The sequence below is a fragment of the Egretta garzetta genome, unplaced genomic scaffold, assembly GCF_000687185.1.
Source record: "Egretta garzetta isolate BGI_Z169 unplaced genomic scaffold, ASM68718v1 scaffold133, whole genome shotgun sequence".
NCBI lineage: Eukaryota > Metazoa > Chordata > Aves > Pelecaniformes > Ardeidae > Egretta > Egretta garzetta.
This window is the reverse complement of record NW_009259111.1, coordinates 1,583,224-1,602,903: the sequence shown is the minus strand read 5'-3', so window position 1 is coordinate 1,602,903 and position 19,680 is coordinate 1,583,224.

The following is a 19,680-nucleotide window of genomic DNA, read 5'->3' as shown; positions in this document are numbered from 1 at the left end:
ATCTCTACATCAGATTGCATTACTTATGTAGTAAAGATTTCTCTCCTCCCAAAAGGAAGTCAGCAGGACCCCGGTTATTGTATTTAGCTATTGAACCTCGTTGTCAACATTTCTTAACATTCATTTGTGTAAGTCAAAGAACAAAACCAAACAGGAACAGGCTTGGAGGCACAATATCTACATATTGTCTGATGTAAATAACACTCCTAGACATGATTGGCATTCTCCAAACAACAATCATTGTTATTGAAATGTGCCTCTATTCCCCTTGTTTTAATACTGAGAATGATTATGAAATCTCTTTGGGTACGATAAATCAGCTGAAAGATGTAATAACATGTTTCAGCTGTTGGAATGGATGTTTGATTACAGCTCTGAGGGTTTTTTCCTCATCTTGTTTCTGGTTTAATTCTTAATCCATTCTGTGATTTAAAAAAAAAATATATATATTTCACAGATCAACAGCAAATACGCATTTTTGTTTACAGAGTGTAGGTAGCTGAGCAGGAATAGAGTTGCATTTTGACAATGCAGGGAAAATATTTTTCTATTACAGTTTTGGTTAAAATAGCAAGTTAAGCTGTCATTTGAAATTATATTCAGTAAACACTCAACTTTAGCACCTCAGTAAAAACAGAAAAGGTAAAAAAGGTGTGGGGATGTGGAGAAAAAGGAGACTTCAGTCAGACCATGTTTGATTTCCAGACATACAAAAAAAAAAAAATCTGCCTCTCCTCCCCCTTCTCCCTCCATGATTCTGCAAGCCTCTCTTCAGGTAAGTGGTAGCAGAATTAATTTGCCCCCAAATGGTCAAGTGTAAATGGAGGAAAATTATTTCCCCCTGATTTTACACTGTAGCAGCAACACACAAAAGATGAAGGAAGTCAGACCGCACCATGCAGCAGCAGCGAGCGCGAGACAGCTGGACAGAGCCTTTTGAAGGATCTGAGAATCTGTGTACAGCAAAGGCAGCACAGCTTCTCCAGCTCACTCTCCCAGAAAAGATTTTGGCAAATAATGCCTTTCCCTTAAGTGTATTCTGTGAAGGAGAAAAAGCGAAGAAAAAATAACTACGGGAAACAAAAAGATTAGTACGTGGGTGGTTTCTTTCTCCAATCAACTTTCCTTCCCATCCTGAGGGGCTGCCCCTGTGCTGATGAGCACGCTATGGCAGTTGCAAGCACATTCCTTGATGTTCTCCCAAAGTTTTCAAGGCCAAAGAGGCAACTACATTCAAGGCTGGTGGTGGGAAAATTCAAAGAAATTTGGGGCTTCCTGAGGTCTTTAGAACTGCTCAGTGATGTGTTGCCAACATTTCAACAAGAGGCTCCTAAGAGAATTCCCCCTTTGGCCTGTGATAAACCCAGTGCCCCAACAGTACATTTGCTTGCCAAGAGGAGGGGCAAGGGATGAGAAAACCATTCAAGCATTTTCCTCTTTAAATGAAAACACTTTCTCATCATCGTAATCAAGAAAAGAGGCTATCTTACTGGGAGAGCAACCTTACAACACCCATTTGGGTAGAACTGCATATACTCGACATGTCCCCGCAAGAAAGAGAATATGCAGCTGTATTGGATAAATCATATTCTGGATAGCAAGACATCCACCCAGAAGGGAGTACACAAGGTCCTCACCATTTCTCCCAGGGGTCTGGAAGTACTTGTGGTAACCTAGAAAACAGTCAGGGATAGATAGGAAGGGCAACTCTGAGGTAACACTCACATGAGCAGAGCTCCCCAGAGCCTGATCCGCAGCGTGCTACAGTCAGACACAGGCTGACAACCCAGCTCCCATGTATGTGGTGACAGAGGGAGGTTTCCTATTCCCCTTTCCTCCTTCGTTTATTTTGTAGCCTGTCTCTACTCTTGAAATAGGTGGGCTTTTAAATTAGGACACAGAACTCGCTCTTCCCCAGAGCCACTAGTACAATGAAAAAATACTTCTAATGTTCAATGGAATTATAGAATACCTTTAAAAAGGTATTCATCAGTTAATTCACTCCCCTCTTTTTGACCTTTATTCAAGGGGAAAACTGCCAACTGCACAAAATCCTGCCAATGCCAAGAAGCTTAATTGTGCAGATTACGGTCTGTTTGTAACACAGATTATTAAAAACACACTTGGACCCTTCATGTCCCTGTGTTTGATTCAGTAATAGGTTCTGCATTAGATAAAGGAGATTTGTTTTGATCCCCTCCTTGCAGATGCAGAGTGCCCTACACCTTTTGTATTCCAGACTCCATCATCCATGACCTCTTTGCATAAGTGACGGAGCCACAATAGGCTGCTCTCTACTGTAACTCCCAGCTCCCCACTTTTGGGGGTGGAAGAAAGGCAAGAGGAGATTCACTTCATGGTTTATATGGTATTCTTAAAAAAAAAATAAAAAATACACTTCTCTTATTCTATAAAGAGCATACTTCTCTGAGAGACTCTGGGACTGTGTGGCACAAAAGGCAGGCACAGCCATTTTTGAAGGCATAGCACATCACATTTTTAAGAAAGGAAAAAAGTGAAAAATGCCTTTCAAATTTCAGAGAATGAGGTGAAACACAGAATGGAAAACTTATCCTAGAAATAAATAAAGTGAAATAATGTCCTTAGGTTCAAATTTTTTTCTCTCTTTCTCTTTCCCAGGGTACAAATTTAATGAGTAAGTAATCACCCCACTCCCCCAAAAAATGTTTAAAAAGTTAAAGCATTTACATTTGCAACCTCTTTCCAAAGCACAGAGGTCACCCTTAATTTCCAGCTGTCATTAGGTAACTACAAATCAATCCTTTCTGCCCCAAAACTAAGGCCTGATCCACAGGCAACCACCATCAATGCAGGATCTGGCTGGGAAATTTTAGGCTTTTACTTTGCATCTCCAATTTTCAGCTTCCTGTGCCTCAACATTATCATAATTAAAAATCAAGGAGTTTTTCTTTAAACACTACCCAATGTGTATTTTGTGAGGCTATTGCATACTTCACTGGGAAGGTGAGCAGAGACACCAGAGCTGTGGCCATTTATATCAGCCAAGGATTCAGGGCTGGCTGTTAAAGAGGAGAGGGGGAGTCACACCAGGCACGGCTTGTACTCCCCACAGTGACCCTGCCGTGGCTTCTCTCCTTGTTTACTGTCTTATAAAGAAGGTAGGAGGTGGCAACAGCTTTCCTTGGCATTAATGTGCTTTTGGTTGCTTGATAAAAATATTTTCCTTCCCTAATTGCTGCACAACATGAGAATAAAGGCACAGAATACACTTGTAATTTGAACGCTGTAGCTGTGTGCCAATTCCTTGCTGCTGTACTGTTGATGAGCAGTTGTATGTGGAACAAATTGAAGAAAGCCACAAACTAATTTCCTAAATGTGTTTTTTTTCTCCAATGGTAAGGAAGTGATGAGTTTTAGATGAGAAAGAACATCTATCTGCAGCTCGGTGAACTGAAAATTCAGAAAGAAAACTCCTACAGTCTTCCGAAGTACTGGAGAGTGACACAAAAGTACAAGTCTCTTCAAATTTTATGATGAAACTAAATGGAGTCAGCAAATCGAGAGGATGACAAGGACAGAGGAAGACCGAGACACACCTGAACTACTGTGATAAATGAAATCAACAACTTCTGTCTTTAACAAAATAGTGCTGGTCCTGTGATACATACCATTAGCTGTCACACTACTTTTATTATACTTCAGCAAAAATTGTGTGTAACTGGCAGCTCCCTACATATCCAGTTCTCGGTATCAGATGCTACCTGTCACATTCAGTGCAGCTGTGCTTCACTTATTGAAAAATCAAGAGGGCAGCAGAAGTGATTAATTCTCTTACTGCGTTGTACTTGAATCCCTTTCTGCTCTGAGACACAAATGAACTCACACTGGGCATGCATTTAAGAAAATTAACTCCTACAAATTTTACTTTCAGCCACAAAGAATGCTACAGTCATCTGAAAGTCCACAAAACTCTGGTTCTATGGAACCAGAATTGCCAACATCTATAAATTAGCTCCACTGGAAGAAGCTCACTGCCATGCAGATGGGTGGAGGAGTTCTGTAAGGTTATCTCATTTCTGGAGCTCAGCGAAGCAAGTTTTAATGCTCGGGTTTTACTGCATACCTGTAAACGTAGCTTTGGTGTAGAAAAGTAGGTTTACTGAATGCTCTTAGTATCTGGGTAATTTTACAACAGTGGAGCTGTGTAACCACATACCCTCAGTGTTAAATGCAGATGCAGTTTTGCAGAGGAATTCTCACCTTACTTCGTTTCAGTAGAACCTTGTCTTTGCTCCTTTTGGTCAGCAGGCACCACTAGAGCAGGCTGCTTTGCCCATCATGCTACTAATAGCTTCCTTATGGGATTTTTCTTGCTTTTAGCCACCCCAATGATCTGCAGAACATTTAAGGGACATCTGTGCCTAGTGGTGCAGGACACAGAGTACCAGTTTCTCCTGACTTCTGGCTGACACATTACTTCTAAACACAGATGCAATGGCCTCAGCTGTTTTACTGGGTAGGTAGCTGCTGTCTCAGAATTCTTACACCACTGTAATATGAAAAAAAGGGCTGCTATGAATATAAATTAAGAAGGCAGGATGGGTAAGTCCCATGAAAGCAAGGGTAAAGTAATACTGTCCTTCAAATTAAGACCCAGTCGGTCTTGTCTGTTAAACCATCTGTGGACCTCAACAATATACGGACAAATCTGTTTGTCTATTAGTGCTATTTAGCCCATTGGCAAACCAATTGAGTTTAGGCCTCTAAATGAATGTTACATATCACCCCTGAGCAGAACCCAAAAGAGAAAGGAATGCCCTTGAAGGGAAGAAGTACCCACCACCTCTGCCACCGTTACGGGAACTCTTCCTGGAGAGGCAAGCAAACCATCTTATTTGAAAGCACTATGTTTCAAACAGGCACCATCTAAAGCTGTCAGAACTTTTAGGCAATGATTTATTTGTGATATTTCTGGAGAGTGGAGCCTCACAAAGGTCCTGAAGCTCCAAACATTGCTACATGTATATTCCCCTCTGAATTCACGCTGGTGGTGACGCGATAACTAGCACAATGAGCTACCACAGGGATGGTGAAAAAGATCATAATCGTTACACTATGAAATCAAAATAAAGAATTTTAAGATAAAGTGCCTGGAATTCAAAATTTTCATCTGCAAGATAGTATTTTTCCAAGTTTTCTTGTAAGGTATCAGCATCTGGTAAGATACTTCAAACAACATATTTCAAAGTGGAAGGAGTGAATGTTAATCCCTGCTGACAGCAGAACAGTAATTTTCATTGCGTGATACACCAGTAGCAAAATGGCTTCTAGAAAACAGACTTTCAATGTACCTCCATATTTCACATGTAAATAAACATTTTTTTCTTTAAAATATTCAGTAGCGCTAATTCTGATTTGTTGCAAAAATTCTGGGTTAGTTGCCAGTTCTTGAAAACAATCCAGAATTATTCCTTGTTTTTAAACAAGAATTTTAAGGATTCAGACATAAGAAAAAGTATCTTGTATGAAACTAGATGATCATATGACTCCTACTCAGTCCGATAAAACCAGAAGACTATCAAATATTGAAAAATACATAAAAGCATTAGTTTTTCTTTATTCCCTCTGAAATCATTTGGGTCCCAATCTTTATTTATAAGGCTGTGTTTGCCTTATTGCTATGCAAAGTAGGTGTAAAATGCTACAAATTAGAATGATAATATTTTATAAACACTTTGTAGTGGTATAAATAGTGAGAACTCAAAAGAAACAGTTTTTGTCTCCTTCAGAAATTTTTTGAGGTTCTCTATTTTTGCAGGCCCAAATTTGGATAGCAAGCACTTTCAAAATCTTGAAAGTGTTTGTAATTAAAAATTAGAAGACTACTCGGTTTGATCATTTTAATCAAATACATTGTTTCAATGACCTTGGGACATTTCACTTCCTCTTAACCACTTAATTTTAAATGGTTTCTAATTCGTTTCTGAACCTAAAATCAGAAGATTTTTGTGCCAAAATATGTAAACGTATGCCTGACATTTTCAAGAGCTTGAAACCATTCAAGCAGAATAATTTGTCAAAAATTATCCTGCCCTACAAAAAAACCACCTTGTACAAACCACAAGAGCTGGGAAAGCACACCAGGCCAGCTATTACAACAGGAGATCATGAAGGGCAATTAAGACTCAGGTTAGATTCCATGAAGCAATTTGGAAATAAACACCCATGTTTTCAGTTTTGGGCCCCTCATTTCAAGAAAGACGTTGAGGTGCTAGAGTGCATCCAAAGAAGGGCAACAAAGCTGGTGAAGGGTCTGGAGCACAGGTCTTATGGGAAGCAGCTGAGGGAACTGGGGTTGTTTAGCCTAGAGAAGAGGAGGCTGAGGGGAGACCTTATCGCCCTCTACAACTGCCTGAAAGGAGGCTGTAGTGAGGTGGGCGTTGGTCTCTTCTCCTAAATAACAAATGATAGGATGAGAGGAAATGGCCCGAGCTGTGCCAGAGGAGGTTTAGATTGGAAATTCGGAAAAATTTCTTCACCAAAAGGGTTGCCATGCATTGGAACAGGCTGCCCAGGGAAATGGTTGAGTGCCCATCCCTGGAGGTATTTAAAAGATGGGCAGATGTGGTGCTTTAGGGGCATGGTCTAGTGGTGGAGTTGGCAGTGCTAGGTTAATGGTTGGACTTCATGATCTTAAAGGTCGCTTCCAACCTAAATGATTCTACGATTCTATCCATTTGATGGCGAAAACGGTGGGAAAAACTGCCAGGGCCACATATTAAGCCAGTCCACTGCCCATGCTGCTTTGTCAAAGGGCATGGAGACTTCCAGTCTTGTGTGCTCTTGTCATTACCTGCTGCTCCCTAGCTCTAACAGTTGGACTTGAGGATCTTAAAGGTCTTCTCCAACCTAAATGATTCTATGATTCTAGCTATGCCAGCCTGGCCTGCCCTGGGCACCTCCACTGGGGGACTGGGAACTCTCTGCCCTCTCTTTGTGTGTTTGTCCCGGCAAAGCTGCACCACAGAGCTACAACCACAACTCCTGACTACTGACACAAGAAGCCCTGAGAAGATGTCTGGGAACTGCTCATGCGTCAGAGGGCTTCACACAGCACTAGGCTCTCTCCACCACTTCCACAGAAAGGATATCTGTAGGGGCCTAGGAGATCTGGATATCCCCCAGAATACAGCAGGCTGCCGAGAAAGTGCCCTTGAACCCTCTGAGACCCCTGAGGTCTGCCGCACTGGTGCTGGGTGACAGATAGACAGTCCAGGTCCTTGTTACCACTGGCAAGTCCCTATACTGGGGAGAAAGGACCAAGAAGTAAATACATATTTTCAATAAATCGCCAGTTATACAAGAACACTACGTAAATCCATTCAGGGAGGCGAGGAAGCCATGCTACAGCAACACCACAACCAGCTGGTAGACAGCCATGTAATAACCACAAAGAAAACCAATGTAATATGATGCAGCTTCATTTTCCACCAAATAAAAATCTATCCATCCTGGTAAAAATCATGTTTAAACTCTGCAGCTAAAACATAGCATCAAAACATTAACAATGTCTAAAAACTACAGGATTTGGAAGCTATGCTACATTCCAACGCTTAGTGCTACCCCTCTGCTGATTATTGGCATCCCCATCATCACAGTCTTCAGGTGATTTGCTAAGAGAAAAGGCCTTCTACTGAATAAAACAAACAGACACTATTCTGCATAAATGCAAACTGTGAGACTAAGTAATGAGCCTCTTGCCATACAGGTCAGCTGTGTCAAATTTATTACAAGACCTCAGAGTTTTTGCAGAACCAGAAAAAAGTTATATGAGAATTAAGTCCCTAATGCAAACAGCCTATGTAAAACTTGGAGCAGCCAGCATGTGCAATAAATGTACACATACACTTGTAGATACTTAGGTGATTAAGTTTTCTCCTTATACTTAATGGGAGATATTCAGAAAAAAAGAAAGCTATTCAGTGGTATTTTCTACCACTTTTGACCAGTTTTAATTGCATGTTCTTTATTGTAATTCAGAAAGAGAAACAAATTTATGTTGGCCCATGAACTCTTACATTGGTATTTCTTCCCCTCTTCTTTCCCTTCTCTTCTATATCAAAGTTACATCCATTTTTTCCTCAAAAAATGAATTTCCTATTTGTATGGAGAAAGTCCATCACCACCACCACCCCAAGTATTTGTGTTATGTAATCTGTGAACAAAGATTTAATTATCTTAAGGTTTTCAAGAAAATCCATCACATGGCCCAAAAGTACATTAAAAAGTTAGATTTGAAATTTTTCAGCACTTAACTCTTCTTTCACATTTCTGTTTTAACTTCTGGCTGAATATCTGCTGTGGACCTGTTAAAACTACTTGCCTATTACCTTTTAAGAAACTGACTTCCTGATTAATAAAGAGGTGTTTCGCTAGTCTCGTCCATGACAACCAATGCTTTCCTTGCTTACGCATATCATTTCCCATATCTACAATTCAGATGGTTTTGCCCTATGAGACTAATGCAGTTTTAGCCTCAGCATCCTCTAACAAAGACAAAGCTGCTGTTTCCTATTGTGTCTACATAAAATGGACTTCATTTAGATCAAAATGTAGAACATATTTTTGTCTCTTGCAGTACAATTAAACAAAGGTATTTGTTTAATTAGAAAATTTCTCAAGGTGAGGGACGTGCATTCTAGAAGCACTGGAAGATGGGGTTTGTTATACGCATGCCCAGCACCTCCCTCCATCCTGGTAGGCATGGCTCTGTAGTGAATCACCCTGAAGGTACAGTTTTAGCTCAGCTGGGAGAAGCCAGAGCTGCAGTAGTGGGTGCGATCTTCCTTTGATGGCCTAGAAAAGGATCATTTCCCTTCCTGGTCACGGTTATACCTCATTCAATAAGGACAAGTGCTTTTGAAAAAGATCTTGTTTCTGAAGATGACAGCACCTAACCTAACAACGGAGAGAAAATCTAGAGATACAAAAAGTCACTGCTCCCCACTGCACAGGCCGCAGTGGGACAAAAGAACAACCTCTTAACCTACCCCATCTACAGGTACCCAAGGTACTTCTCATTTTGATTAGCCAATTCCACGCACAACTGAGAAAGTTGGAGTGTTATTGCTATAATTATTTTACTCCTTTTCTTTCCATTTTCCTGCCTTCCCCACCCCTGGGCTCTCTAAAGAAAGACTCCCAGGAGCTTCCATTCAAGTGGAGTGAAAACAGTGTCAGTGGGGGCTAACTTCTGCAGCACAGGTTGTTGTCACCGATGACCTATTCAACAGCAGCAGCACCAGCCTGGCTTTGTCTTCTGCTCCACTAAACAGACTGATGGCAGACTCAGTCCTGCTGCAGAAATATTGAGAATTAAAGAAAGCACAAAGGGAGCAGGCAGCAGGGTTGAAACATTTAGTGGAAATAGGGAAGCTGGTCAACAAAAGGGGATGGAGACTGGATCAAAAGGGGCTGACTTACAATGGGACATGGGCTAAAAAGGGGTCTGCACTATCCCACAGGTCAAAAATGACAAAACGTTGTGCTCCTGAAGCTGTCACCTTCTGCACAGTAGGGAGGGATCCGGGACCAAGAAGAAATGCAAAGCTAGCAACTCAGTATATAGGCAATGTACAAAGGAAAAAAAAAACCATAAAAGGTGAAATTCCGTGGTGCTTGCAACAAGCTGAGACCACTGACCTCAATGAAACAAACAAAAGAAATGTTTAAAGATATTGGAAAGAAAGGGAAACAAAGTATGATAAGGAGGAGAGAGGTTTTGGTTAAGGCATTCACCTGGGACTTAGGAGAGCTGGGCCCATTTCAAGACTCTGCCGTATATTTCCTGTGAGGCCAGAAGTGAGGCATTTAATCTCTCCACAATTCAGTCCTCATCAGTGAATAAATACTCAGGGAGAGGATATGACATGTATGGGGTGGGGGGGTCCCCTGAGCTCAGCCATACTTCACTCATGTAAAAGACAAAAAGTTTGTTGAAACAGGCAGATGTGGAAAATTCCAAATTTCGAATTTTTCTGTTTTGCAGGCATTTAAATGGATCACATCAATTCTTAAATAAGTTTTCAAAGCATTAAACTTCCAATCACACCTTTCTATCATTTTCTACCTTTGAGGCACTGAATACAAATATCTGACTAGTGTCCAGCGAATACAGATAACTGAACACTAGCCAGAGATCTTTCCCTTCTCTCTTTTTCTGTGTTTCCTATTTTACCTTTTGCTCTTGTGTCGCGTTCCAAAAACCCTTCTCTTCTGGAGAGATCAGAGGAGATGAGAAAGAGTGAAATTGTAACGTCTGTGACTTTCCAAAACTGGGGAAAAAATAAGCTAAAACATTAACGATATTTGAGAAAAGTAATTTCCTCACTTTAAAGGGGTTTGGCACATTTTCAGTGGAAAGGGGGATTTTTTTTTTCATCCTTTCTTCTTTCATGTAATTTCATTTAATTTAAATATATTTCCCCCCTTAACTTTTTACAGAAAGAAAGAAGCCCAGAAGAGTAAAACAGCTAGAGAAAATAGAATTTCTCCGGATATTAAAAGAACCACATACATTTCAATAACTTTTTTTTTTCCTTGAAAATTTGAAATAAAGCCCTGGCCCCACACACACATCATGAGAAAATGCAGCCGATTAAACTTTGTTCTATGCGACTATCCTTGATAATAATAACAGAGGCTTCTGGATCTTGCAAACGGACTCCGACACCCGTCATTGGGGTGACTGCAGCCAGAGGGGAACACATCTTGTCTATCTTGAGGTAACAAACTGCTTTCCTCTGTCATGGCAGAAAATAAGGAAGGCAGGTTCTTACTCCCAGGCAATTAGCACCGTTATATGTCCTGGACAGTATGGAAGATCTGCCTGTATCCTTCAAACCTGTGCATAGATGGCATGAAGATCACTGCCCCACAGATGAGCTGCTATTTGTCAGACAGAGCCGCCTAAGTGTGCCTAGAAAATGCCTGGGCTGCCTAATCATCAGCTGCTCTTAACTACGGTAGTTCCACAGAAATCAATTCCCAGATCTGTCCTCGGAGTTTAAATGCTGGCCACCTGGCTGATAGTCTCGCAAGTAATAAAATAATTCAAACAGGTCAAGTTACCAACTCAGAAACAGTGAGGGGTTTTTTTGCTTCCTGCCACGGAGAGGAAAATTTCCAGTCTCCATTCAGAATTGGCCATCATTATTAAATGCACACATGGATGGGCTTTTTGGCCGTGATATAAATGACTTAAAGCTGTGATTCAAATAGGTCTATAAAGTGCTTCTATGATGTTCCTCTCCCTTCTTTTTTCCTTTTTTTGAAACTGTCTCTGCTCCACTGTTCTTTGTAGAGAAAAGCCCTTGAAAATCACCCTTCTTAAGGTGTAAACTTGGTGACTGTACATTATAGTTAAACATTTGATTTGTTATAGGCTAGAAAAATAGAGAACTTGAAATCTCTTCATGGTGTATTAAAGGTCACACAATTATAATAAAATCTTGCTCCAGCAGCTCCAGTCACAGACAAAATCAGTCTCAAATTTCCAGCGAACAATGCAGTCCCCACAGAGTTTCAGCTTCCCCGGGAAATCAGGGTATCTCAGGCTGTGTTGACTTTAAGGATGTCCTGAATGCCCATCGTAAAAAACGTGTTACTCAACACAGTCACAGCTCTTGCGGGGTCCTCTGATTGAAAATATGCTTTTTATTTTACAGCCATTTGGGGCATAGCATTTTTCTAGTTTCAGAAACTTAAAAAGCAGCCAGCTCTACTCTGTTTGGGTGAGACGCTTCCAGCTTGAATGTCATTTTGTAGTATTCCACACATCAAAATAAAATAATAGTAATATGGAACAAAAATCTACATCCTCACAATACAAACTAATCTTCTGGCTTCCCATCAAGCGAAACATATTGACAACTGACAATAGGCAATTAATAGATTAATGAGCATAGCTCTTATCTGTCTACATTATGAGTTTATCTGGTTGTAACAGGATGAACACAACACGGGCCTGTGCTCACAGGAGTGCTGTCCCAATAGAAATGAGATCATTGCTGCAAGATATGAATGCAGTATTTTGATTACCAGGTATCGCTCAATGGAACAGACCACCCCCCCCACACCCCCCTTGCATACTTTATTCTATACATTTTTAAATTATTCAAGGGCAACGAACAGAATATAATTTACTAGATAGAGAATTAGAGGGAAAGGTTTTATGGAAGCAGGAGAGATTAGGTTTTGATCCAGGGTTAAGAAGACAGCCTCTGGCGCACACAGAATCTGTCAAGATAGGTGATGGAACGTAAAAAAAAACCACCAACCCTTTCCACCTAAAACTGAGCCTAAACCCAGTGATGTCTGCAGCGCTAAATAATAAAATTATCTTTAAGAATCCTTTGGTAACCCAAGTAAAAAAGTCAGACATACAAACTATTTTGTCCATGGGTCTAACTCCAAAAAATGGGGCTGCTGTTCTGACAGTGGTAAGCTCATTCCCACCATGGACAAATTTGATCTGCAGCAGCACAGAGGTGCACTGGGGGATGCCATGCTTCGCATGAAACCTGTGGCAAGGCTGTCTTTCCAAACGACCGAAGTAGGAAGGTGAACAAGGTATGAATTTGGGGAGCCAGAGTACCATTATGGTAGCACTGGAGCATGTCCAGAGAAGGGCAACGAAGCTGGTGAGAAGTCTGGAGCACAAGTCTTCTGAGGAGCGGCTGAGGGAACTGGGGTTGTTTAGCCTGGCAAAGAGGAGGCTGAGGGGAGACCTTATCGCCCTCTACAACTGCCTGAAAGGAGGCCGTAGCAAAGTGGGCGTTGGTCTCTTCTCCCACGTAACAAGCAATAGTATGAGAGGAAATGGCCTCAAGTTGCGCCAGGCGAGGTTTAGATTGGACATTAGGAATTTCTTTACTGAAAGAGTGGTCAAACATTGGAACGGGCTACCCAGGGCATTGGTCAAGTCCCTATCCCTGGAGGTATTTAAAAGTCGGGCAGATGAGATGCTTAGAAACATCATTTTGTAGTGGGCAGGTATGGTTGGACTCAATGATCTTTAAGGTCTTTTCCAACCTAAATGATTCTATGATTATCTCAGCTGAATCCTGACGTTTCTCCCCAGGTCCCTTGTGGTACGCCTGCCAGTAACGTATCTCCCCAGCTCTGTGCTTACACGTTCCCTATTTCTGCCATGGGAGGAAGCCAGCTTCACTCTTCTTGTGCCCAGAGACAAGTTCTGCCCGCATTTCCTTGCATGCGTAATCTAAGTTGTCTCAATGGGACTATTTGTACGGGCAAAGTGAATTTGCCCTTGATAGCATTATAAAGTTTCAAAATAAATATTGTGATGTTTTGTGGGTTGGCAAACACAATCTGCAATTTGTTGTGTGGAAATTGTTGTTCTGCTCCAGAATTATGCAGGCTTTCATAATGACTAACGACATGAGACAAATGCAGCATGACAGTTGCATGTTGATCATTCTATACAATTTTGCTCATAGGCTATTTATCGGGTTTCTTTCAGAGCCCAGTGCAGCTAAAAGAAAAACACCAGTGGGTGAACTTTGGATCAGGCTAGACATTATTCCATTGTAATACGCTACACAATAAGAACTGAGGGATTTATTCTGATTTGGACCGAGCCTCCATGTGAAAATGGAGCCATAATGATGCTGATGACAGCCTCCTGGGAATGTCACTGTGGTGGTCCCAGGCACTGCTGTCTCAGCTACTCACTACTAGCCTACGCAGAGCAACATGTGCCTCTACCTCCCCACATCAGGGCACAGCGTCGGAGATCTAGGGAAGCCTTGCACGGGTTGTGCTCAGCTACTGGTAGTTAATTCCAGCAGCGGAGCAGAGGAATAGCTGCAGGCAGGCGCATTTAAACCACAGAAGCAAAAATCGCTAGAGGACATCTCAAAGCTTCATAACCCTCTTTACACCTGGCCCTCCACTGTTTTAAACAACTGTCTTGTTGAAACAGTGGGAAGGGACTCAAAGGCTACTTCTGCATGTGTCTGTCTGGATGACAAAAGGAGCTGTACAGGCCCAGAGAAATACGGTATTATTATATACTGCATTGAAAAGGGAATTCAGTTTGTGCCTCATTTTTAAGAGCTAATATTCTTTTATCTGATCAAATGGTAAACAGCATTGGTAAATCAAGTTTTGATGGCATATGTATTTGCAAACAAAACTTTGTATTCAACCCTTTCTAAGATGATCCCACAAATCTGTGTTGATATCCTCTGTGGTCACATTCTTTAAGAGCCTGGAAAATAGAACAGCCTCCCATGCACTGCTTTAAACCATGTACATGCACTTCTACATTTCCTAATTGAATGGGACCTTCTAGGCACGCAGTGAAAAGCAGCTTTGGAAAATCAGTGTAGAGAGGGACAGAATGTTTTCCAAATGCTGATTTTATTCTGTTCTTGGGTATTCTATTCCACCGGAAACCAAACTAAAACTTCCCCATTGAGAACTGCAATGTGTCATTCAAACACATCCCTCAGCAAGGCACTCTGCCTCGGGGATGACGTGTTCGTGGAATGCCTCCCAGAGCTCCCTGCTACACTAAGCTGAAGCTCCTGGGCCCCCCGAGGGGAAAGGTACAGGCAGCATGGCACAATGACTGCGAGATATTACAGTTCTCTTAAATACATTCCTTCCTTGGGCACTGCCAGCCATCATTTTACCTGGATGCCTCAGGACTAATCTGGTGGAACAGCCTCGTCACCTTGCTTCATCACTCCTCTTCCCAGGATTTGAGACACCGATGTGCTGGAAGGCACCACAAAGCCACCTGTACTATCTCCTGGCAAAACCAAGCCATGAGTGTTCAACGCAGCTTGGTACATTTGCTCCTTATCGCCATGGTAAAAGTGGGAGACAAGTCCCAGGCATTCACCCCCAGCATTTCTGGGAAAAATCTTCAGTTTTATGGAACAATCTGGGATCTACCTTTTACGGTTTCTGGGAGTACTGCTGACAGGACTATCAAGAAACATCCCCTGCCTGTTTTACTGGGAGATGCGTCCTGGATTAGAGGATAGGAAACAAATTTGAGCTGAGCAGCTGTGACTCACTTGTTTCTTTGATACTATGAAATGCAGTGTACTGAAAAGATCATTGATGATCTTTGGTGCTTATGGAGAATAACCGTAGCACTGAGGAGAGCAGCCCTCTGGTCACAGGAAACTGCTTCAGTTCTTTAAGCAGGTGATGCCCCCTCATTAAATTTTTCATATGGAAAATTAAAAAAAAAAATCCTCCCGAGCCTGTGTCTGAATGTGTGGACCAAACCTGCCTCAACAGAGAACAAGGGGAAGAAAAGCAATGATCGAGAGCCAACGTCACTGACTGGAGTAAAACTGCTAATAGATGACGGCTTCCGTTGACATAAAATGATGCTGCTCCACGGAGGTCAGGGGAAGCAGCGATGTTTTAACTTAGCTAAGAATATCTGGAGACAACTGTTTCTCACTTTTGTGTTATAATGAATACTTTACATACTTAAACATTTTCCTGTGAAGGAGTTAATGAAGCCATGCTTAGAACTGTGGACACATTTACAGCCCTTTATTCAGGATACAGGGAAAAATAAGGTCCTTCAAGAAATCAGCTACATAAAGCAACAGGAGCTACTATCCAAAACAGAGAGATAGCAAGGTGTTTTAAGCAGCAGTTGAACCAAATGGTTACCTTCAAAGCTGGTACTGCAATACTGATTTCAGACACACTTAAACATGAGCTGAGGGAAAAAAAAACCAAAATAACAGACAGGAGCAGACAAGAGTGTTGGCTCAGGGATACTTTAGACCTGATTGCAAATACCTTAACTGCTATATAATCTTTCCTATGCTCAGGGAAGGCAACAGAACCTTGTGAATTCTTTGCAAATAAGCAGGATTGCACCACAGGTAGAACCAAACTTGGTATTAATTCCTCCTTTCAATATTGATTTCTGCTGCTCCCTCCCCATCTGGAAAACCAACTAGCAATTCGGCTCCAAAGGAGAGCACATGTAAAAGAATCAAAAGCCAGCTGAAGACAGCTACACACACATTCTCCTCTCTCAGCATCAAAGCACGGCTGTGTTCTCCCAACCTCTTTGGCCCTCTGTTTTGGTCTGTAAAATGGAAATAACATTGCAGAAGAGTGTGAGAGTCACAGATCATGAGCCCACTCAGTGAACTCTGGAAGATGGAGCTCCCTTTCTGGCCTTCAACATTTTTATGTCTGCAGTACCTCCCGTATAGCAAGTGCTACTTGCATGGGGAATATCTGTTTTATTTCTATGCACAGAAGCTATTTTTGCTTAAAATATTTGCGAAAAGACAGCATTTTCAGATGCATGACTGACAAACCTAATACAAATATAAAGCTCTTTATAAAATCTCAGACTTTGTGACATGACATCAGCTGTGAATATAAACCAGCATATAGATGTGATTTGTTGTAACAGCAACAATTTAAAGATCAAATACCTTTTCCTATCAGATCCCCCATACTGATTTCTAAGGATCTAACGAAATACAAAGGATGTTTGCAAAGTAGAAAGTTTGCATATGCTTCATTAATTAGTTTGGCAAGGCCTTCAATACCAGAGTTGCATGTATTTTTACATAGGCTTGGGCAATTGGGCTCAGATTTTTCATTATTCATGTTTCTGCACTAGTTGAGCTCTGCATCATTTCACAAAAAAATAATATATATATATACACTTAACTGAGCTTGGAATTTGTCATTCTCCTGAGATTTCTAAAAAAAATCCTTCTAGAAAAACTTCCATTGAACCTGAATGGAATGGGAAAGGTGGTGCATACTTTATCTTGGAGGTCCATCGAAGTCCTACAGTAATACTGTCCCTGTAATCTTGGCATCACGTTTCACGCTCAGCTTGGTAATTTTTCAGTAGAACTGACTGTGAATTTTCAGACGAAACAACTTCTCATTGGAATACACCAGCTTGTTCAAACAGAATGCTTTGGGCTTTGACAACCTACCAGCTCAACACCGACAGGGATGCCATACAAAGCTGCCTGTGACACCTCAGGGGCTGCTTTATCCCGATTTTGAACAGAAACGTGAATAAGAAACACTCCTTTTTCTGAAGCCAATGTTTTTGAATTTCATTTCCATCTCCAATTCTCTTGTTTGCATCTCATCCCACACCCAAACATCCCAAGGAAGGTCTTCCAGCAACGCAGAAGTGTTAAATACCATCCTCTCTGGCCTGGTTACTCAGAGGAGCAAGAGGGCTACAGGGAGGTAAGGAGCAGCACTGAGAGAAGTGATGCAGCAGCAGACTCTAGAGTCTTCACTCAGATTTAGCTACCTTCTGAAGTACTGGACTGCCTTGATAGCTTTTTCCATGTAGCTCCAGCCCAGCTTTCATTTTGGGTTTTTACTGCAGGAAAAAGCTATTCAATGCCAGTCACTTGTGGTTGGCAGTACTTAGCATTACCTAGCAGTTCACAAGAGTACTCTAGACCATCCAAAAGAAACAGATGGAAAAACCCCTATAAACAACTATAATGCACTAAACTCCCAAATAAAAGGGCACATCCTCATGCAGAGCCTGTCCTGCCTCTCCACAAATGATACGATATGCCGAAGAGTCGTCCTACACTTTGGAGATATAAAGGGGAACAGGGAGTATTTTGGAAGGGAAGTGCAGAAGGTAAGAGGATTGGGGAACTGTCTTCCTTATTTTTACATATTTGTTTCCACCTTCTCACAAACATCAGTGTACATTCATGTACCTTTGTGCAGCATTTCACTCCCTAGCAAATATCAAATATTCATGATGAGTTTCTGAAATTAAGACAAACTTGCTCATGGTTTATGTGCTCCCTCTGAGAACACCACATCATTTCAGTCAAGACAGAAACAGGGTCTGGACAATATTCTAAAACATAACATGGTCTGCCTCATCAAATGCATTGCTCCTACTGAAAACCAGGTACCTGTTGGCCTCAATACTGCTGACTGTGCACTGTGTGCAGCCATTAAATAGAGCCCCCAGCATTTTACTGAGCTTGGACAATCACACTGGACAACGTACCAGGATCAATGCGGCAGATGAGGACAAAGACCAAACAGCTCTGGAGATGTCCTACAGAAGACTAGTAAACAACAGGCCTCCATAGAGAAAGGTGGTAGAAAAATCAAATCACACTGAAATTTATTGAAGCTTAATGCTGCTTACAAAAATGGCCCAAAGTGAACGATTAATTTCAAACCAGGCCAAATTGAGGAAAAGAAGCTTGATGCACACACCAATTTTGTTCCTCAAAGTCAAGAATTGCCTAATCAATAGTAGTGCTAAAAGGAGATGGGCGCTCTCAGGGGTACCATTACAAAGAATTGCACTGGGTTTTAGCCACCTGGCTCCCAATTGCTTTAATAGATATCACACGGCTTAAGCCTGGTCTAAAGCTTTAAAACCTTACCCCTCGGTCTTCCTGAGCATCTACTGCTGTCAGGTGGCAAATGCGAAACAGCAGGAGGGACTGTGAGGTTTACTCCTGTATTGACCAGCACTAGAACATGCCCAGGAATTTGCACTGCTGTTGCGAGTGTCAGTTACTGGGTGAAGAAAGGCAAAGCAGGAGAGGGTAAAAGGGGTGAGTGAGAGAAAGTGAAAGAAACTGTACTTAACCCTTCCTCTGTTGATGTGTTGATAGCAGTCTGCATCAGGTACTCACATTTCTGGGCTAATCCAATCAGCCCTCCTCTTCCATTAGCTAAAAATAAACTAGGACTTTTTAGGTAATGGTCTGACGGCTCCCCCCACTCCAAATTGTGCTCAACATCTTAATGGAAAACCTTCAAGGGGTTTAAGGTTTTAAATCAAATAAAGAAACAGACAAAAGGAGAAAAATCCAATCAGAGCAGAAAGGGATTGCTTACAGAAGAACTGATTTTCTTTCCATTTTCACCAGCACTGAACTCCACAGGAGCAGTAGCTGGAGAGACAGAAGGAAGCAGACAAAATGGGAGAAGAAGGAAGTTTCTTTCACGTTTATATTATGCATAATTTCGCACAAGGAGAGGTGGCATCCTGTCAATAAGGTCTGGGCCTGATTTGGTTCCTGGCTAGCAGTCAGCTACAAGACCACGAGCACTCTGCTCCATTTCTCAGGCAGTTTACACAGCTCCAGAGCCCTCCAGGGATGGGACTGCCCTGGTGTGCCTAGCGGAGAGCAACGGGAGCTGGCCTTGGCAGCAGCCTCCTCATGAGATGTCACCTTGTGTTGGGGCTCTCATAGAACATACAACTGCCAAGTAATAGCAACCACTTTTTAAAAGGAAGTGGGAAATACTGTCATGAAGAACAACAAATCAAAATGCTCTGAAGTGGAAGTGGGTGGGGAAAGGGAATAGAGAAAATATGTAAACCAAGGAACTTAAAAAAAAAAAAAAAAACAAACCAAAAAAAACCCTGAAAAAAACCCTAATCTTCGAACAAAACCTGAACCACTTAATGACGAGTGGCAAAAAAAAAAAAACAAAACAGAGGACTTGTTTACTATCTACCTTCCTGCCAGCCATTTAGAAGACTGCACATCTAAAGTTTAGAAGGGTAATGACTAGACACAGGCTACGAGAGAAGAAAGGAGATGGAAAAATCTTCCCCAAAATAGTAGGTAATTATTATCAACATGCAAA